Here is a 19,787-nt window from a genome sequence, read left to right on the forward strand (position 1 = left end):
TCACACACACCCATGCCCGAGGCAGGATTCGAACCTGCGACCGTAGCAGTCCTGCGGTTCCGGACTGCAGCGCCAGAACCGCTAGACCACCGCGGCCGGCACCTGCATCAACACACATAGCCTGCTGACTACTGTGAAGTTCATGACAGAAGGTAGGTAGCATAGTACCACATGTTAGAGTTAACTCCTGTTTCAATCGCAGACGGAGGGCGGGAAGAATGACTGCTGGAAGACGTTGACTGCCGCACGCATCATGTTGCATGTTTCACCGCCAGGCCAGCACAGGCACTTGGCGTGAGGCTCTGCTGTGGCCGCCGGCGGCCTCGTGGTAGTCAACGTGTTAAACGACTGTACACGCTGTAGTAAGTCTAAGGGGATGAACGACATCTCTGCATCTTTATTTAATACTGATTTTTGAAATTTTCTAAGTAGGCTTTCGTGGGATAATTTGCCTCTATGCTCAAGAGCCTGCCAATTCAGGCTTTTCGGAATTTCCGTGGCACTCTCATTAGGATCAAACAAACCTATGACCATTTGTGCCGCCCTTCACTGTATTCATTAAATATCGAAGTTAGTCTCACTTGGTACATAACACTGCCTAAGATGGGGCGCACAAGTGATTTGTAAGGAGTCTCCTTTGTAGCCAGACTGCATTTTTCCCAATATGCTGCCAATGAACAGAAGTCTGCTACTTGCCGTACCTACGACTGCGCCTATACGATAATTCCATTTCGTATCACTATAAGTTGTTGTGCCTAGATATTTGTATGTCTTGAGCGATTCTAGGAGGGCGTGCTGAAAAGTAGTGCCTCTGAATGTTTTATTCTGTTCTCCATATCCACTGAGGTATTACAGGTCATGGTCGGCCGGTGTGGCCGAGCGGTTCTAGTCGCTTCAGTCTGGAACCGCGCGACCACTACGGTCGCAGGTTCGAATCCTGCCTCGGGCGTGGATGTGGATGATGTCCTTAGGTTAGTTAGGTTTAAGTAGTTCTAAGTTCTAGAGGACTGATGACCTCAGATGTTAAGTCCCATAGTGCTCAGAGCCATTTGAACCATTTTTATTACAGGTCATGCATATTACGCGATCGTCTTCCCTGCTTCGCTAACGCAAGCTGCAACCCTCTGCCGCTAAAGGGCTCCGAATTGCAGCAAGTAACATGACGATGTGTAACATTACTATATCGATGTGTGATAAACCGAGTGCTGTAATCTAGTTTCTAACTGCAGAGAAATGAATCCACGCAATCCGAAGAATTCTTCCACACATGGACGACCCTGTCCTTCTGCATGCCAATGTCAGAACGCTCACGACGCTGCGACATCTGCAACAATACGACAATTTGGGTTCACTGTCATCCATATAGTCCCTACTTGGCCCGATGCGATTTTCATCTGTTTCCAGAATTTAAAGAAAACCTTAGAGGACTTTACTTTGCTAGTGATGAAGTGGTGCAAGCGGAGGTGTGGTTGTGGCTCCGTCGAACATCCTAGTGATGGTGTCAAGAAACAGGTCTCTCGTTGGGAGAAATGTGTTCATTGCCAGGACAACTATGTTGAGGAATAAATATGTAGACATAGACTAAAGATGTAGAACGTTAATAAAGGTTGTTTCATTTAAAAAGCTCGAAGTGATACCACATAAAAAATTCGGAGGCATTACTTTTCAGCACGCCGTCGTAAGTGTTTTCTGTAGTCATAAGAAACATCTTTTTTTGATTCTGATTTGTGAAGAACATAACTTTACATTTGTGAACATTTAAAGCAAGTTATCAATCTCTGCAGCAGTATCAAACCTTGTCAAGATGTAACTGAACATTTCTGCTGCTTTTTTCACACAGTAATTCACTATAGATGACCGTATTGTAAGTAGGCTGTTTAGGTTTTTATGTTGGAAACACCACGTAGTGCTCTATATCAAAATCACTGACTGCGCTGTGTGCAGTCTGTGGCTGGCTGGACTCATTGTTGGAATATTCGCTAGGGTAGTGTTGGGCAGTTGGATGTGAACAGCGTGTAGCGTTGGGCAGTTGGAGGTGAGCCACCAGCAGTGGTGGATGTGGAGAGAGAGATGCCAGAGTTTTGAGAGGTTACCATGAGCGGACGATATCTGGTTCCATGCCGTACCATGAGCGGACGACCTGGACGTGTGTCCGTCAGAAAAAGGAAATTTGTAAGACTGGATGTCATGAACTGATATTTATATATTATGACTTTTGAACACTATTAAGGTAAATACATTGATTGTTCTCTATCAAAATCTTTCATTTGCTAACTATGCCTATCAGTAATTAGTGCCTTCAGTAGTTAGAATCATTTATTTAGATGGCAATATTGGCGCTCGCTGTATTGCAGTAGTTCGAGTAACGAAGATTTTTGTGAGGTAAGTGATTCATGAAAGGTATAGGTTATTGTTAGTCAGGGCAATTCTTTTGTAGAGATTATTGAAAGTCAGATTGCGTTGCGCTAAAAATATTGTGTGTCAGTTTAGTGATGATCAGAATAGGTAAAGAGCGAGTACGTTCAGTTCTGCTCAGCTGTTTGAAAATCAAATAACGTAAGAGTTTTTCCAGCATTGTCATTCTTTACATACAAAGGGGAAGTTTCAGTATCACCTGCATAAAGTCTGAGGTTGCTATTGATATTGCCTTGAAGGTCATCGTTATACAGCATGAACAACGACGAACCTAACCCACTTCCCTGGGGCACACCTGTAGTTATTTTTGTTCTGCCGACGAGCCCAATCTGTGTCCTAGCTGCCAAGAAATTCTCAGCCCAGTAACAAATTTTGTTTGAGTCCTCGTATAATCGTACTTCGATTAATAAAAGTTCGTTGTAATCGGTAAACACGTAAGGAACAGTCATGCTTAACTGAGACTTAAACTTGATCTCACTCGTACCGATGAGTTAAAACAAAAACCATTATTTTATTACTGGACGTGCAGATTATATTGTTGTAGTACAGTTATGTTGTGTAACGTGCAGTTATACGCAACGTTGACTATTTGTGTGCCATATGATAAATAGTCATAGAATTTTTCACTATAAAATAACTATATAGCCGACATTCACCAACAGTGGCTTAAATAAACACAAGTATATAATCTCGGCGGAAATAATGTCAATGTTCAAGAAATTTCAAATCACTGTGGACAAAAAAAGAAAAAACAAAAAATAAAAAAGACATAAAACATAAAATAAAATACACGTTAATATTACAATATTATCACGAATGAGGCATTGTACGTCGATTACGAAAATATGACAAATCTTTTCCCTTTAGTGCTGAATAGAGACTGTATGTAGATTAATTGGAGTTCTAATAAAAGAGACGACGAGCAGCTATGCAGCCCCTGTGCGCTGGAATTTATACCTGCACCCTGGGAGCAGCCGAAGAAAGGTGGTCGGGGGCCGGTGCGTCGAGAGTCCAGCACCCGACCGGTTCCAACCAGAATGCATTATGGCCCTCCAAGAATCCTCCGAACGCTTTTGTTTGGCCACTCGAGCCAGTGGTCCGCAGCTGGTAGCGCTCCCGGCATAGAGGCATCCTTCCTCCCGCGTTCTGCTGCCTTCGTACCTAATTAATTTTTTTCTTTCCTCGTTGCATTCCAAGCATTTCTCTATAGCAAAAAGTACAGGGAGACTGCGAATACCCACTACTCTATAGGGTACGTGCATTTTATCCACCGCTGATCATAGCACGACTAAAGCAACAATATAAATCTTCTTTAGAAGCTGCACCTAACTGTTCACAGTACAACGAACGATATGCGCACAACAAGAGAAAAGAGAAACTGGGAGAATGAGGAGGGGGTGAGGGACTCAGAGTCGAACATCTCCCGATTTCAACCTTCCGGAAATTTGTTCATTATTTAGATCTGCATTTCCCGCCGAGCAGAAAATATAATGGACGGCGACAATCTCCGTAACTCTGAGCACCACGCCGTAAATTCATGTTGTTATTAAAAAATAAAACACAAAGTGAGAGAGAGCGTCACATGCACCCGAAAACTGGCGAGCACGGTGATTTCATAATTACAGCTTACTTCCAGGTGGCTGAAGTATTCCCTTTAAGCGTGTTCTTGCGAGGCGATACCAACGGCGCCTGCACACAAGAGTTTAATTTCCGCTGGAATTCTCACGCACCTGCAACGACCTGTCCTGACCCAGTTCGCTCTATTCGGTAGAATTCATTGGAGAAACCACTTTAAAATGTAATTTCCACAGCTTCTGCTGCATGCAAGGACATCTATAGAAAGGCTTCCGGTTCTTTACGAGTTTAAACTCGTAAACTCCCGTAGTGCAGAAAGGCGTAATACTTCCGGTGTAACAGTTTTATATCCACGTATGGGTCGAAAGGCGTGAACGCTTGCCACGATAATCAACAAGATTCTCATCAAGATAATGTAGTCCTGATTGTTTGAAGCTCTGTTTTATATGTCCAGTTTTATTGTACATACATGCACACGTTTTCCGCTGTAGGAAATAAACAATTCCTTTCTGACAAAATGGTTAATATAAGGGCAATATTTATAATAAATGAAGTTTAACAGTTGTCACAGAACATTATTATTATTATTATTACTATTATTATTACTGTCGTTCCTGAAACAACTAAAAGCAAGCGAGGTAGCAAAGTAGTTAGCACACTGATCCCGCATTCGGGAGGACAACGGTTCAAATCTGCTTCCACCCATGCTGATTTAGCTTTCCCGTGATTTCCCTAAATCGCTTAAGGCATTTGCCAGGATGGTTCCTTTGAAAGCACACCGCCGATTTCCTTCTCCATCCTTCCTTACTCCGAGCCAGTGGTGTATTTCTGACGACCACGCCGGCGCGATGTCGAACACTAAATTTACTTTTTCCTAATGAAATCACTACAAACCAGTCGTCAGTAACGAAGGCGAGTAACTTTAAGGCTACCAGTCACTAACTTCATGACTTTTTCTTTAACACGTTTTGCCATTAAGGGTTTCGAACGTTTTGCTCATCATAAAATGTCCTGCAAATAGAATACAACAATCTAAGGAGGTACAAAATATTCGAAAACGGAATTTAAGGAGATGGAACCTGGATAAACTGAAAGAACCACAGGATGTACAGAGTTTCAGGGAGAGCATAAGGGAACAATTGACAGGAATGGGGGAAAGAAATACAGAAGAAGAAGAAAAATGGGTAGCTTTGAGAGATGAAATAGTGAAGGCAGCAGAGGATCAAGTAGGTAAAAAGACGAGGGCTAGTAGAAATCCTTGGGTAACAGAAGAGATAGTGAATTTACTTGATGAAAGGAGAAAATATAAAAATGCAGTAAGTGAAGCAGGCAAAAAGGGATACAAACGTCTCAAAAATGAGATCGACAAGAAGTGCAAAATGGCTAAGCAGGGATGACTAGAGGACAAATGTAAGGATGTAGAGGCTTATCTTAAGAGGGGTAAGATAGATACTGCCTACAGGAAAATTAAAGAGACCTTTGGAGAGAAGAGAACCACTTGTATGAATATCAAGAGCTCAGATGGAAACCCAGTTCTAAGCAAAGAAGGGAAAGCAGAAAGGTGGAAGGAGTATATAGAGGGTCTATACAGGGGCGATGTTCTTGAGGACAATATTATGGAAATGGAAGAGGAGGTAGATGAAGATGAAATGGGAGATAAGATACTGCGTGAAGAGTTTGACAGAGCACTGAAAGACCTGAGTCGAAACAAGGTCCCGGGAGTAGACAACATTCCATTAGAACTACTGATGGCCTTGGGAGAGCCAGTCATGACAAAACTCTACCATCTGCTGAGCAAGATGTATGAGACAGGCGAAATACCCACAGACTTCAAGAAGAATATAATAATTCCAATACCAAAGAAAGCAGGTGTTGACAGATGTGAAAATTACCGAACTATCAGTTTAATAAGTCACAGCTGCAAAATACTAACGCGAATTCTTTACCGACGAATGGAATAACTGGTAGAAGCTGGCCTCGGGGAAGATCAGTTTGGATTCCGTAGAAATGTTGGAACACGTGAGGCAATACTGACCCTACCACTTATCTTAGAAGCTAGATTAAGGAAAGCCAAACCTACGTTTCTAGCATTTGTAGACTTAGAGAAAGCTTTTGACAATGTTGTCTGAAATACTCTCTTTCAAATTCTGAAGGTGGCAGGGGTAAAATACAGGGAGTGAAAGGCTATTTACAATTTGTACAAAACCCAGATGGCAATTATAAGACTCAAGGGACATGAAAGGGAAGCAGTGGTTGGGAAGGGAGTGAGACAGGGTTGTAGCCTCTCCCCGATGCTATTCAATCTGTATATTGAGCAAGCAGTAAAGGAAACAAAAGAAAAGTTCGGAGTAGGTATTAAAATCCATGGAGAAGAAATAAAAACTTTGAGGTTTGCCAATGACATTGTAATTCTGTCAGAGGCAGCAAAGGACTTGGAAGAACAGTTGAACGGAATGGACAGTATCTTGAAAGGAGGGTATAAGATGAACATCAACAAAAGCAACTGGCAATGGCAAGGAAAGCGTTTCTGAAGAAGAGAAATTTGTTAACATCGAGTATTGATTTAAGTGACAGGAAGTCGTTTCTGAAAGTATTTGTATGGAGTGTAGCCATGTATGGAAGTGAAACATGGACGATAAATAGTTTAGACAAGAAGAGAATAGAAGCTTTCGAAATGTGGTGCTACAGAAGAATGCTGAAGAGTAGATGGGTGGACCACATAACTAACGAGGAGGTATTGAATAGGATTGGGGAGAAGAGGAGTTTGTGGCACAACTTGACTAGAAGAAGGGATCGGTTGGTAGGACATGATCTGAGGCATCAAGGGATCACCAATTTGGTACTGGAGGGCAGCGTGGAGGGTAAAAATCGTAGAGGGAGACCAAGAGATGAATACACTAAGCAGATTCAGAACGATGTAGGCTGCTGTAGGTACTGGGAGATGAAGAAACTTGCACAGGATGGAGTAGCATGGAGGGCTGCATCAAACAAGTCTCAGGACTGAAGACCACAACAACAACAATAACAAGAAACACTAAAATGTATTAAGAAAAAATATATCAAATTAGTGGCCAGTAGCTGTTTTCATAAGTTACACTACAACCAAATAACCATCATAATATGAACTCCTGACAAAATAACTTTCCTTCCAACGAGTGTTCACTCTTTCAATTTATTTGTAGTTGATTTCGAAGCAAACAATTCAGCAGTTTTCATTGTTTATCTTTTAGAAATGGTTGATGAAAGCCTGTGACTATAAAATTTGTTTTCTTTGTTATAAAATAATTTTTGTTGCTGTCAGTCATGCGTTTCTTTCATTTATTTTTTGCAAAACGCGTTTCGAAAAATGATTCTGATTCTCAAATGCTTTTTCATCGTAGCAGAGCAACAGGGGAGCCAGCACACTTTTAGTATCAAAGTCATATCAAACTTACTAAACTGTGACAGCTGATTGATTTATGATTTTGACCTGTTCTTCTGCTAAGTGGTTTATGACGCCCTGAGGATTAATTTATGACCTCCTGGAGATAATCCGTCCTTCTGATAAAGCCCTCACTCCTCCCAATAGAAAACCCCCAAACCCTCTCTCCTCCCCTTCACTGATAGAAACACACTTTTGATATCAATTAATTGACTAATGGATCAAATCGATTAATTAATTATCACCCCCCCCCCCTCTGTGAAATCTTCCAGCTCTCCACTCCCTTACCCCACTCCCCCCCCTCTACCATCTGGAAATTGGCAGGTAAAGACTCAGTCTATGCTAGATAGGAAGGACCTCATTATATGAAATAGTCAATGTCAGTTACATAGCAGAGGATATACTGTTTATTTATAAAATTCAATTTTCAGTGGTTAAATCTTTTTATTTAGCGGGAAAAGCTCATATGCAGTAATTACATGTCCTAATTACACTGTTACAATGATGCAGATTGGAGGTGTTGTCTTGCTGGAAAATTTTTGTGTGTGTATTCACCTTGACATGCAGGGGTTGATTGAGCTAGCACACAGTTCCACCATCAGAGCACGTCCTACCTCCTACCCCTCGTCCCATCCCTTCCCACCCCTCTCAGAAAAAAATGGTGAGAAAAAGGCTCACTCTGTGCTGTAGAGGAAGGATGTCACAACATGAAATTCAAATCAATGTCAATAATACATTGATGCATATACGTTATCTAATCAGTTTGCGAGAGACAGGGCTCTCCCACTTTGGTAGAGCTCATGTCTGCACCTCCCACCCCCACTTCCCATGACATAATAACTGTAAGCACCGAGGAATGGAATGAAGTGTGGACGCTGTCACGGAGTTCAAAGAGCCCCCAATGTCCTAATTACAGTCACGATAATAAATACCACCGACCATCGGCCGGCTGTCGGCTGCCTTTGATCATGCGGCCCTGAACAAAGAATCTGGTGGCGGCAGCTTTTTGCTATTGACACCTGAAAAATTCCTGTGAGACATATACACTCTCTCTCTCTCTCTCTCTCTCTCTCTCTCTCTCTCTCTCTCTCCCCTCCCTCTCTCTCAAGTGACTGTTCCCTGCCCCCAGAGAGTGTCTGTATGTGCCACACTAATCCCCCCTTTGTCCTGAACATAGTAATGGATACCTCGTAAATCACCAGCTGTGCTTGTCTTGGAAATATTTCCTCACTCTATCAGACTGATTGACTAATTAATGCAATCGATACCCTCTGTGTGGGAGAGTTTTTCCTTTCATCACATTTGTAGACACTGGCACTGGTATATTTGGTGGGATTCGAGCTTACAACTTCCCTGTTTGCAAACCCCTATGGATCTTTTTCTCTTACATCCCATTGATGGATACTGGCACAGTTACATAGTTTGGTAGGAATTCCATTACGTTGAAGGTACCTGAGAATTTTAAATTTCAGTGTAATTGCATGCTATGTCCTTAAACAATCTGTGGAGGTATTGGACTGACGTGTGTGCCCACATTACCATATTGGAAAAAATAAAGGTACCAATTGGGACATCTCGATTGAAGGTGGTGCTGTATAAAATGAGAGTTGGAAATCCAAATTTTGGCGTGAATTTATACTATCACGGCTGTTGAGTTCTCGACTATTACAGTTCTGTGAAGTGTATTTTATAAACCACTCTAGAATTACTAAATTTGTTCTCTCAGGTACACCAGGATGAAGGAGGAGGAGAAGGAAAGAGTGTACCACGTGATAGGATAGTAATACCAAGTACCACTACAAGACAGAATGCACTGCAATGTACTGAGAAGCACTAAACCACGATCACAACAGTTGTCACTGCTAGATGCCTGAGATCGCTGTAAACACTAGTACATACAAGCAACTCACTTGCCAGATTTCCACATGCAGTGCTCCCGTCCCCGTTTACACCGACAGTGACAAAGCTCAAAGGCCAGAGAAAAGTACCGCCGTGACCACAGCCATAGTCGTGAACGCGTGTGTGTGCCAGAGTGCATCACCCTGGCCATGGACAGCATCTAGGGATGAGTCGAGTGGAAGGAATTCGAATGTTATCAATACGTCCATCGCCAACGCTTAGGAATAATCGATACGAATCACTCAATTTTCCAAGGAGAATTCATGCAACACACATGATTGTGGACAAGAGCCAATGCATAATGAGTATTAGTTCGCTAGCAAATATCCAGGAGGCACTGTGAGACCCACCGCTGGGACCCACCGCTTGAACCGACTAGCTGTCCGGCTGGAACTTTTCTTTGTACCTGCCGCTTGTGACACCCTTAAGCTGGAAATGTCAATTCGTTCTGGTCACTGGCTACATCCGCCTTGCACCTAGATAGGTGGCACAGTCGTCTTAAGAAACCAGCCACATATTTATCACTGTAACTACAATAATATTTTGCGATTGCAGACCTAGTTTGATGACATTCGACAATGACCGAAGCATCGGAAATATCTCCTCGTGACAACTCGGGCTCAGGAACGAATGTCACGCCCAAAAAAAATTATATATATATTACTCCTTATGAATCGACATAATTTTCCACATAAAAATCGTTCATCCCCCTTATGGCTATCAATGTGTTGAAACTGGAGTTTTCCATGTCAGATCCATACCTCCCTTATGATCGGACATAGTCATTTTCTTTGCACATGTGGGAACACTACCACAGTAGCACCCCAACACTTACTTTATAAGCCTGCTGGACACAGCGAATCTATCACACTTCCCTTGCTAAGTATAATACTTCCCAAATAATTGAATATTGGTCGCACCAAACAATACTGATCGAAAATTCAGTTGAATGGACATGCACCATTTGTTTTTCTTGTGAGTGGTACCAGTGTGTCTTAGGAATATAGACATAACTATCTCATAGGTGGTCAGCTTGGTACAGAAAAATTCTTTTACATGTGAACGAGTATGTGACATCAAGACAAATACGAGAAAAAGTTGACATGGAAGCACTAGGAACAATCTTTTTTTGTGTGGTGCTATCAAACGGCTGGAATAGATTGTTTAACGTGGATGACCACCAAATGTTGAGTAATAAGTTTATATATGTTGGATCACAAGCCCATGTGTGACCCAAAGTTATCGGCAACAACCTTATAATTTTATGAAGTGTCCTTAGTTGGGCGAACTGCAGTCTCCAGCTACAAAATGGATCGCGTGTTTTATCTTGTGCAGGACTGTTTAGGTGTCTTAAACCCTAAGAAACAATGTTTACAATGAGCTTCTCTGTACACTCTACAAATCACAACAATGTAGTGTCAGCTATCAAATACGTTACAGAACAGCTGCTGCATGGTTTTCAACAACATTTTGCTGTATGTCTATCGAGGTAATATGGACTAAGGATACATGTAAGTTGACTGCTGTCTTTGATGCCTTCCTGGAAAATACACTCCTGGAAATGGAAAAAAGAACACATTGACACCGGTGTGTCAGACCCACCATACTTGCTCCGGACACTGCGAGAGGGCTGTACAAGCAATGATCACACGCACGGCACAGCGGACACACCAGGAACCGCGGTGTTGGCCGTCGAATGGCGCTAGCTGCGCAGCATTTGTGCACCGCCGCCGTCAGTGTCAGCCAGTTTGCCCTGGCATACGGAGCTCCATCGCAGTCTTTAACACTGGTAGCATGCCGCGACAGCGTGGACGTGAACCGTATGTGCAGTTGACGGACTTTGAGCGAGGGCGTATAGTGGGCATGCGGGAGGCCGGGTGGACGTACCGCCGAATTGCTCAACACGTGGGGCGTGAGGTCTCCACAGTACATCGATGTTGTCGCCAGTGGTCGGCGGAAGGTGCACGTGCCCGTCGACCTGGGACCGGACCGCAGCGACACACGGATGCACGCCAAGACCGTAGGATCCTACGCAGTGCCGTAGGGGACCGCACCGCCACTTCCCAGCAAATTAGGGACACTGTTGCTCCTGGGGTATCGGCGAGGACCATTCGCAACCGTCTCCATGAAGCTGGGCTACGGTCCCGCACACCGTTAGGCCGTCTTCCGCTCACGCCCCAACATCGTGCAGCCCGCCTCCAGTGGTGTCGCGACAGGCGTGAATGGAGGGACGAATGGACACGTGTCGTCTTCAGCGATGAGAGTCGCTTCTGCCTTGGTGCCAATGATGGTCGTATGCGTGTTTGGCGCCGTGCAGGTGAGCGCCACAATCAGGACTGCATACGACCGAGGCACACAGGGCCAACACCCGGCATCATGGTGTGGGGAGCGATCTCCTACACTGGCCGTACACCACTGGTGATCGTCGAGGGGACACTGAATAGTGCACGGTACATCCAAACCGTCATCGAACCCATCGTTCTACCATTCCTAGACCGGCAAGGGAACTTGCTGTTCCAACAGGACAATGCACGTCCGCATGTATCCCGTGCCACCCAACGTGCTCTAGAAGGTGTAAGTCAACTACCCTGGCCAGCAAGATCTCCGGATCTGTCTCCCATTGAGCATGTTTGGGACTGGATGAAGCGTCGTCTCACGCGGTCTGCACGTCCAGCACGAACGCTGGTCCAACTGAGGCGCCAGGTGGAAATGGCATGGCAAGCCGTTCCACAGGACTACATCCAGCATCTCTACGATCGTCTCCATGGGAGAATAGCAGCCTGCATTGCTGCGAAAGGTGGATATACACTGTACTAGTGCCGACATTGTGCATGCTCTGTTGCCTGTGTCTATGTGCCTGTGGTTCTGTCAGTGTGATCATGTGATGTATCTGACCCCAGGAATGTGTCAATAAAGTTTCCCCTTCCTGGGACAATGAATTCACGGTGTTCTTATTTCAATTTCCAGGAGTGTAGAACCATATGCCTCTAACTTGACATGTATCTGTGCTAAAGGATGGACTGATCGACTGAGAGGGGTTGTAACGAGGTATGATGTAATGGTAGACTGACTATGCATTCTAGAGAAGGGGAGATGTTGCAGCAGGTCATTTATCACGCATTTAATATTTTTTCCGTTGTTTTCTCGGGGTGCATCTGTTGTGTGGTATAACCTGCATTTGACTCTTATACAATTGTGTGTTCTGTGTGTGACGTAGAGCACTATCTACCTGATATCGTTAACAGCAAAACTTCTCCATACCACAGTCAGCAGAGGACTTCCAACATATGTGTGACGAATCATGTCCATCGAAGGAAAACCTATTTTAACACCCTCCTTCAGATGAACGAAAATGTATCTGAAGTACTCCATTTCTCTGCCACATCTCGGACATCAATCAAGTCTTCAGTTTCATAATAGCAGTCATTGCAAGTTAGTGGCAGGGTTTGTGAGGTACTGCAAAACTTGTGCAAACATTTGCTTGGCAAATATCGTGTGTGTCGAAAAGAGTGTGTTCTTTTCATGAAGTTATTGCAGCATGGAGTGTAATTTCACATATCAAACACCGCTGTTACGCATTTGTGTGTATGTTCTACGATCTTTCTCTCTCCTCAGCACCTTCTTCATGTGGTGTCCCGACACTACAACAATTCTACAGAACTGGTAGCACAAGTGATTTACGTAAAATGTTTCAAACTCCTTCCACCTGAAGTTCCATTATGCATAACTCAAACATTTCTTCTTCTTCTTAATCGTCTGTTGTATCACCACAACACTCTCAAATGTATCAAGCTCGTATCTACTATATACCAATAAGGAGTGCTTGACTCCTCAGCATGCAAGCATCTAGAGATAGTGTGTGTAATTGGACAGGTGACATGAGTAAGATTAATATGGAAAAACCTTCGCAGAATGGCAATTACAGTACTGGAAAGAGAAGACCAGTATATATCGCCAGCACCGGTCAGTACACGTTTGAAACAGGTGTTATACTCTCTGCAAAAGAAAAATATCGAACTGTGTTGATTACGTGGAATTCAGCTGATACCGTTCTTTCACGAGGTGTCGAATGTATCGGGTATAGTACCCATCTACTTCTGGTCAGATTCAAATTAAATCGAAGACAGTGTTGCAGGGAAGGTTGGTTAAAGACACAGGAAGAGTTATGAGATGCATAGAGAGAGGTCATATAGAGTTTTGCTCAGGGTCCTTATCCTATAAGTTCAACGAAGGGGAAGCTCATTTCGAAACAGAGGGCTGAGTACTAGAGCTTTGAATCTCCGACTTTATCCCACGAGTGCAAGAATACTTTGCGACTCCATCCACATTTGAGGCTAGGTGTTTGTGTTTGTCCTTAGGAAAATTTAGGTTAAGTAGTGTGTAAGCTTAGGGACTGATGACCTTAGCAGTTAAGTCCCATAAGATTTCACACACATTTTTGAACACATTTGAGGCGATAGCAAATCGTAACAAAATCTTGCCGAATTTATAACGTTTTTGACTAAGGAACTTCGTTTTTGCACCTCCTCTCTGCTCATGGCTATTTCCTACACTAAGAAACAGTGTGTGTCATGTGATGTAGGCTGTGTAACAGGATTCATGATACGTCCACATGTACATGACCCTCGCAAAGTAATGGAGGCGGTGGTTTCGCAATGATACAGATATTGAGAATCATGCTGCAATGTCATTGGCTGACAGCATCATGAAACCGACAAGACGAGATGTTTTGTTGATGTGACAACTAGTCGAGATTGGTGGTTTGGACCTCGAGTAATTGAGTAAAATGTGCTGAAATGACCGAAAACCCGGTAAATTACGAAAACTGATGGAAAATGCGTGAAACTAATGAAAATATGACAAAAAATGTGGAGGGATGAGGGTACTTATATGCTCGCCTGGTTGTATGAAAATCATTCCATTCCTCCAACGGTGGGATTGGCAACTGTTAGTGCATACTATCCACTCTCTGTGGTCTTAAGCCCTGCAGAATACTCCCTAGTTCCACATGTAGTTCAAAAATGTCAAATGTGCGTGAAATCTTATGGGACTTAACTGCTAAGGTCATCAGTCCCTAAGCTTACACACTACTTAACCTAAATTATCCTAAGGACAGACACACACACCCATGCCCGAGGGAGGACTCGAACTTCCGCCGGGACCAGCCGCACATTCCATGACTGCTGCGCCCAGACCGCTCGGCTAATCCCGCGAGCCACATGTAGTTATGCACTGTAAGTCATAAAAATGAAAGACGCAGTGTCCAAAGATTTGGAGGTCAAGATGACTACCACCAAGGACACGGAAACGGCAACGGCAATCATATACCACGTTGCAATATGAACCACCAATGTGAGAAATCAGTTTTGAGGGGCTCTTTGAAAAATGGAACACCGAGGCATCTGCTATCCTGTCACTGTGGACGATGAGATTAAACAAAGATCATCACCTTCAGACAGCTGTTTGGAAATGCTCCACAATGCCACAAACTCTTCCAGTTTCCAATGTCACGATGTCCTCCACATTTTTGTCAATAAGAAACACTGCTCCTGTCTATTATTTCAACCATCCTGTGTGTTGTGGGAACAGCATGGTTTACACGTGTGATGTCCAGCTTTCTATGAGAGCCAATGGATCGAAACGTCTTAATGCCAGTTCACCACCTACACAGATCTTGAAGTAGATGTGGAGAAACAAAATTTATGGTGGTGTACATAGCTGTAGTCATACATTGCTTGAAGGTGTTATAGCAGAAAAACAAGGTATAAAACTGCTTATGAAAGAACAACAAAGGAAAACCCTCTCTTGTGATCGACAGTCTGTGGGATATGGTCCTCCTACATTATGGCAATGAAACTTTCCACCAGTTTGTGCAAGCGACTCCTATTACTGGTCACATGCTCCAATGGACCAATACCGGTATATGTTATAGGTTCGCCACATATGCTCGATATCAGCATGCAGACGGTATTTGTATGCGATATATCGGAAGAGAGGGATGGTTCAAATGGTTCAAATAGCTCTGAGCACTATGGGACTTAACATCTTAGGTCATCAGTCCCTTAGAACTTAGAACAACTTAAACCTAACTAACCTAAGGACATCACACACATCCATGCCCGCGGCAGGATTCGAACCTGCGACCGTATCCGTCCCGCGGTTCCGGACTGTAGCGCCTAGAACCTGAGAGGGATGAGGTAACATCTTATCTAGTTCTCTATCAGGTGACATTAGTGGAGTTTTTATAGTTCGTAGTTTTTTTTCAGTTTGATGGTACAAAATAACGAGGAGGGAGAGAATGTTTAGGTGACAGACATCAATTCACTCTGAGAGACATAGATCTCCTTTGGAGTGCAATACCTGTACGTAGTTTGGAAACGCACTGCCATGCAGTAGCAAAATACTCTTACTTCTTGCAGTTCCTGTATGATGCGAAGTCTTCCTAATTTTCCCAATAAGAATCACCACCATAACTGCTTGTACTGCCTCTTCTACTACCTCGTGTTGCAGGAGAAAGCTTCGTTTGACACTGGCCTTGTACACGGTTGGTGGAGCTACGACATGTTCCCATTTCCTCTGAATTGTCGAAATATGGTCCTGTCGCATTACTTGAACTCAGCCTGTTTCTCCATAGGATGCAGAAGGTGGTAGATGTAGCACTCTCTGACTTCCACTCAGTTATGAATTAAAGTGGAACGATCACATGAATAAAGCTGCAGGAAGGGCAGGGCAGAGACTGAAGAACAGTTACAAGATGCAGAGACACTGTCTAAAATCACACTGGAGTTTTGCTGTATGGGGTACTTAGCTGATAGGTTCGACAAAAGATGACTCTATTCGAGATATGAGTGTGCCACGAATATGATTCACCAGTGGTTGTAATGATTAACGAATGTCTCCATAGGATCCAAAGCAATTATGTGGCTGAATGGATAGACTTGTTTCCAAATCACAGACAGCGTTTCTACCATAAAGTATAACCCTCTAGACCTGAAAAGCCAGTGTACTGGCCATAGGATTTTGTACATTTCTTATGACTTCAATCTAGTGTTGCTCACGCAGCACACCACCCACTGTATGTGATCATTCTTTGTCAACCATCAGACTCCATCGCCTATAACCCAGTGGATGTATCACAGAACCTCTGTCACACTATGTACATAGTATCAAGACAGATTGTGTTACGAATGCTGTTTGTTAGTATGGGAAATATCTAGTCGTGGTATGAGGAAGTTGCAAATATCGGCTTAATATCACGTTCCTTAGCCGAATCACTTTCTAAATTCGGGGAGAAGGGTGATTTTATTACGAGCTTACAACACTGGCAACGTGCACTTACACTCGCACTTTTGGTCTGTTAGTACATACCCAGTGATCAATATATATATATATATATAGGGTGATTCAAAAAGAATACCACAACTTTAGGAATTTAAAACTCTGCAACGACAAAAGGCAGAGCTAAGCACTATCTGTCGGCGAATTAAGGGAGCTATAAAGTTTCATTTAGTTGTACATTTGTTCGCTTGAGGCGCTGTTGACTAGGCGTCAGCGTCAGTTGATGCTAAGATGGCGACCGCTCAACAGAAAGCTTTTTGTGTTATTGAGTACGGCAGAAGTGAATCGACGACAGTTGTTCAGCGTGCATTTCGAACGAAGTATGGTGTTAAACCTCCTGATAGGTGGTGTATTAAACGTTGGTATAAACAGTTTACAGAGGATGGGTGTTTGTGCAAAGGGAAAAGTTCTGGACGGCCGAGAACGAGTGATGAAAATGTACCACGCGTCCAGCAAGCATTTGTTCGCAGCCCAGGAAAATCGACTCGCAGAGCTAGCAGAGAGCTGCAAATTCCAAAATCAACTGTATGGAGAGTCCTACGAAAAAGGTTAGTTATGAAACCTTATCGTCTGAAATTGGTTCAAGCACTGTCTGCAGCTGATAAGATTAAAAGAATCGATTTCTGTGATTTTATCCTTGCTCAAATGGAAACAGATGAATCTTTCGTTTCAAAGATTGTGTTTAGTGATGAAGCAACTTTCCACGCTAATGGGAAAGTCAACCGTCACAATGTCTGTATATGGGGCACTGAGAATCCGCGGGAAACAACTCAGTATGAACGTGACTCGCCTAAGGTGAACGTTTTCTGTGCCATTTCAGCCAATAAAGTTTTTGGTCCCTTTTTCTTCGAAGGTGCTACTGTAACTGGACTACAGTATCTGGAGATGTTAGAGAATTGGCTGTTCCCTCAGCTCGAACAAGAAACACAACAATTCATATTTCAGCAGGATGGAGCGCCACCACATTGGCACTTATCTGTCCGTAACTACCTGAACGTCAACTACCCGAGGCGATGGATCGGCCGCCAGGCAGCCCGTGACAGAGCACTTCATCACTGGCCTCCAAGAAGCCCTGATCTTACCCCCTGCGATTTTTTCTTATGGGGGTATGTTAAGGATATGGTGTTTCGGCCACCTCTCCCAGCCACCATTGATGATTTGAAACGAGAAATAACAGCAGCTATCCAAACTGTTACGCCTGATATGCTACAGAGAGTGTGGAACGAGTTGGAGTATCGGGTTGATATTGCTCGAGTGTCTGGAGGGGCCTTATTGAACATCTCTGAACTTGTTTTTGAGTGAAAAAAAACCTTTTTAAATACTCTTTATAATGATGTATAACATAAGGTTATATTATGTTTCTTTCATTAAATACACATTTTTAAAGTTGTGGTATTCTTTTTGAATCACCCTGTATATAAAAGTTCAATGGCTCTGAGCACTATGGGACTTAACATCTGAGGTCATCAGTCCCCTAGAACTTCGAACTACTTAAACCTAACTAACCTTAGGACATCACACACATACATGCCCGAGGCAGGATTCGAACCTGCGACCGTAGTGGTCGCGCGGTTCCAGACTGTAGCACCTAGAACCGCTCGGCCACCCCGGCCGGCTATTTACAAAACATGTACAGTTTTTCACATGGATATCGTTAGTGATACTTGTGTGCGCCTGTAGAAACAAGACCACTTTTTATGCAGGGTGACAGTAACATAGTGTGTTTAGCTGCTGGTCGCTTGTAAGACTATTACATCTCTCTTCCTAAGACACACTGGTACCACGTTCAAGAAAAACAAATGGAGCATGTCCATCCATCTCGGACTTTCGCTCAATATTGTTTGGTGGATTCAGTTACTAGGGACACATTATAATTAGTAGTGGATGTGTGATACATTCTCTGTGATCAGCAGACTTGTACAGTATCTGTTGGGGTGTGAAGTTCCTGTGGTCAGTGTCCCAACATGCACAAAGAAAATGACTATGTCAGGTCACAAGAGAGGTATGCATTCGCAGTGGGAAACTGTGATTTCAACGCATCGATAGCCGTAAGGGGGATGAAAGATTTTTAAGTGGAAATCTATATACAATCATGAGGAGGATATAGATACTGATATTTCAACATGTGATTTTTCCTAGGGCCATAGCCTTGAGGAAGAGGTATTTCAGATACTTCGCTCATTGTTAAATGTCACCAGATTGGGTCTGCAATCGTAATATTTAACTATAATTACAGTGATAAATACGTGGCTGTTTTCCTACGACTGCTCTGCCGGCTGGCCGCGTGCGTGGCAGAGGTAGCACGCAAGGTTGTCGCGAATGGCGGGTACAAAGGAAAGTTCCGGCGGGCCGGCTAGTCAGTCCTTGCCAGCAGCTGCAGGGGCAAGTCCCCGCGGTGGCCCTTCTAACACTCTCCGGATAACTGAATAATGAACTAATACTCAGGATGAATTGGACTGCCTCCGTGATCGTGTGTGCTGCATGCATTCTCCGTGGAAAATTGAGCGATTCAGCATCGATTAATGCCAAGTGTTGGAGCTGGACATATTGGTAACATCCAAATTCCTACCACTCCTATCGTTCCTAGAGGCTGTCATGGCCAGGGTGGTGCCCTCTGGCATACACACACATCCATGACTGAGATTGCAGTCCCGGTGGCAGTTTTCTCTGGTCTTTGAGCACTGCCGCTGGTAGTGTACAAGGGGCAAGTGCGCTGCATGTGGACATCTGGAAGGTGAGTTGCTTGTATATACAAGTGTTTTCAGTGATCCCTGGCACCTAGCAGCGACAACTACTAGAATCACGGTTTAGTGCTTCTCCAACTATCATTTTATACAGCACTGTTTTCAGACGAGATGTCAAATTCTCGATTGGTCAATTTATTGTTTCCAACAGTGGTACTGTGAGTACACCCATCAGTCCAACTCCTCCGCAGGTCTTTTAAGGATATAGCATGCAACTGAGCCGAAACTTGAAACGCTCAGCTACCTCCAACGTAATGAACGTCCTATCAAACAATGTAACTGTGCTAGTATCCATCAATAGGAGGTAAGGGAAAAAGTCCAGAAGGGTTTTGAAACCAGGCAGTTGCAGGCTCGAATCTCGCCAAATATGCCAGTCCTATTATCTATCAATAGGA

This window comes from Schistocerca nitens, chromosome 3 (genome assembly GCF_023898315.1).
Source record: "Schistocerca nitens isolate TAMUIC-IGC-003100 chromosome 3, iqSchNite1.1, whole genome shotgun sequence".
Taxonomy (NCBI): Eukaryota; Metazoa; Arthropoda; class Insecta; order Orthoptera; family Acrididae; genus Schistocerca; species Schistocerca nitens.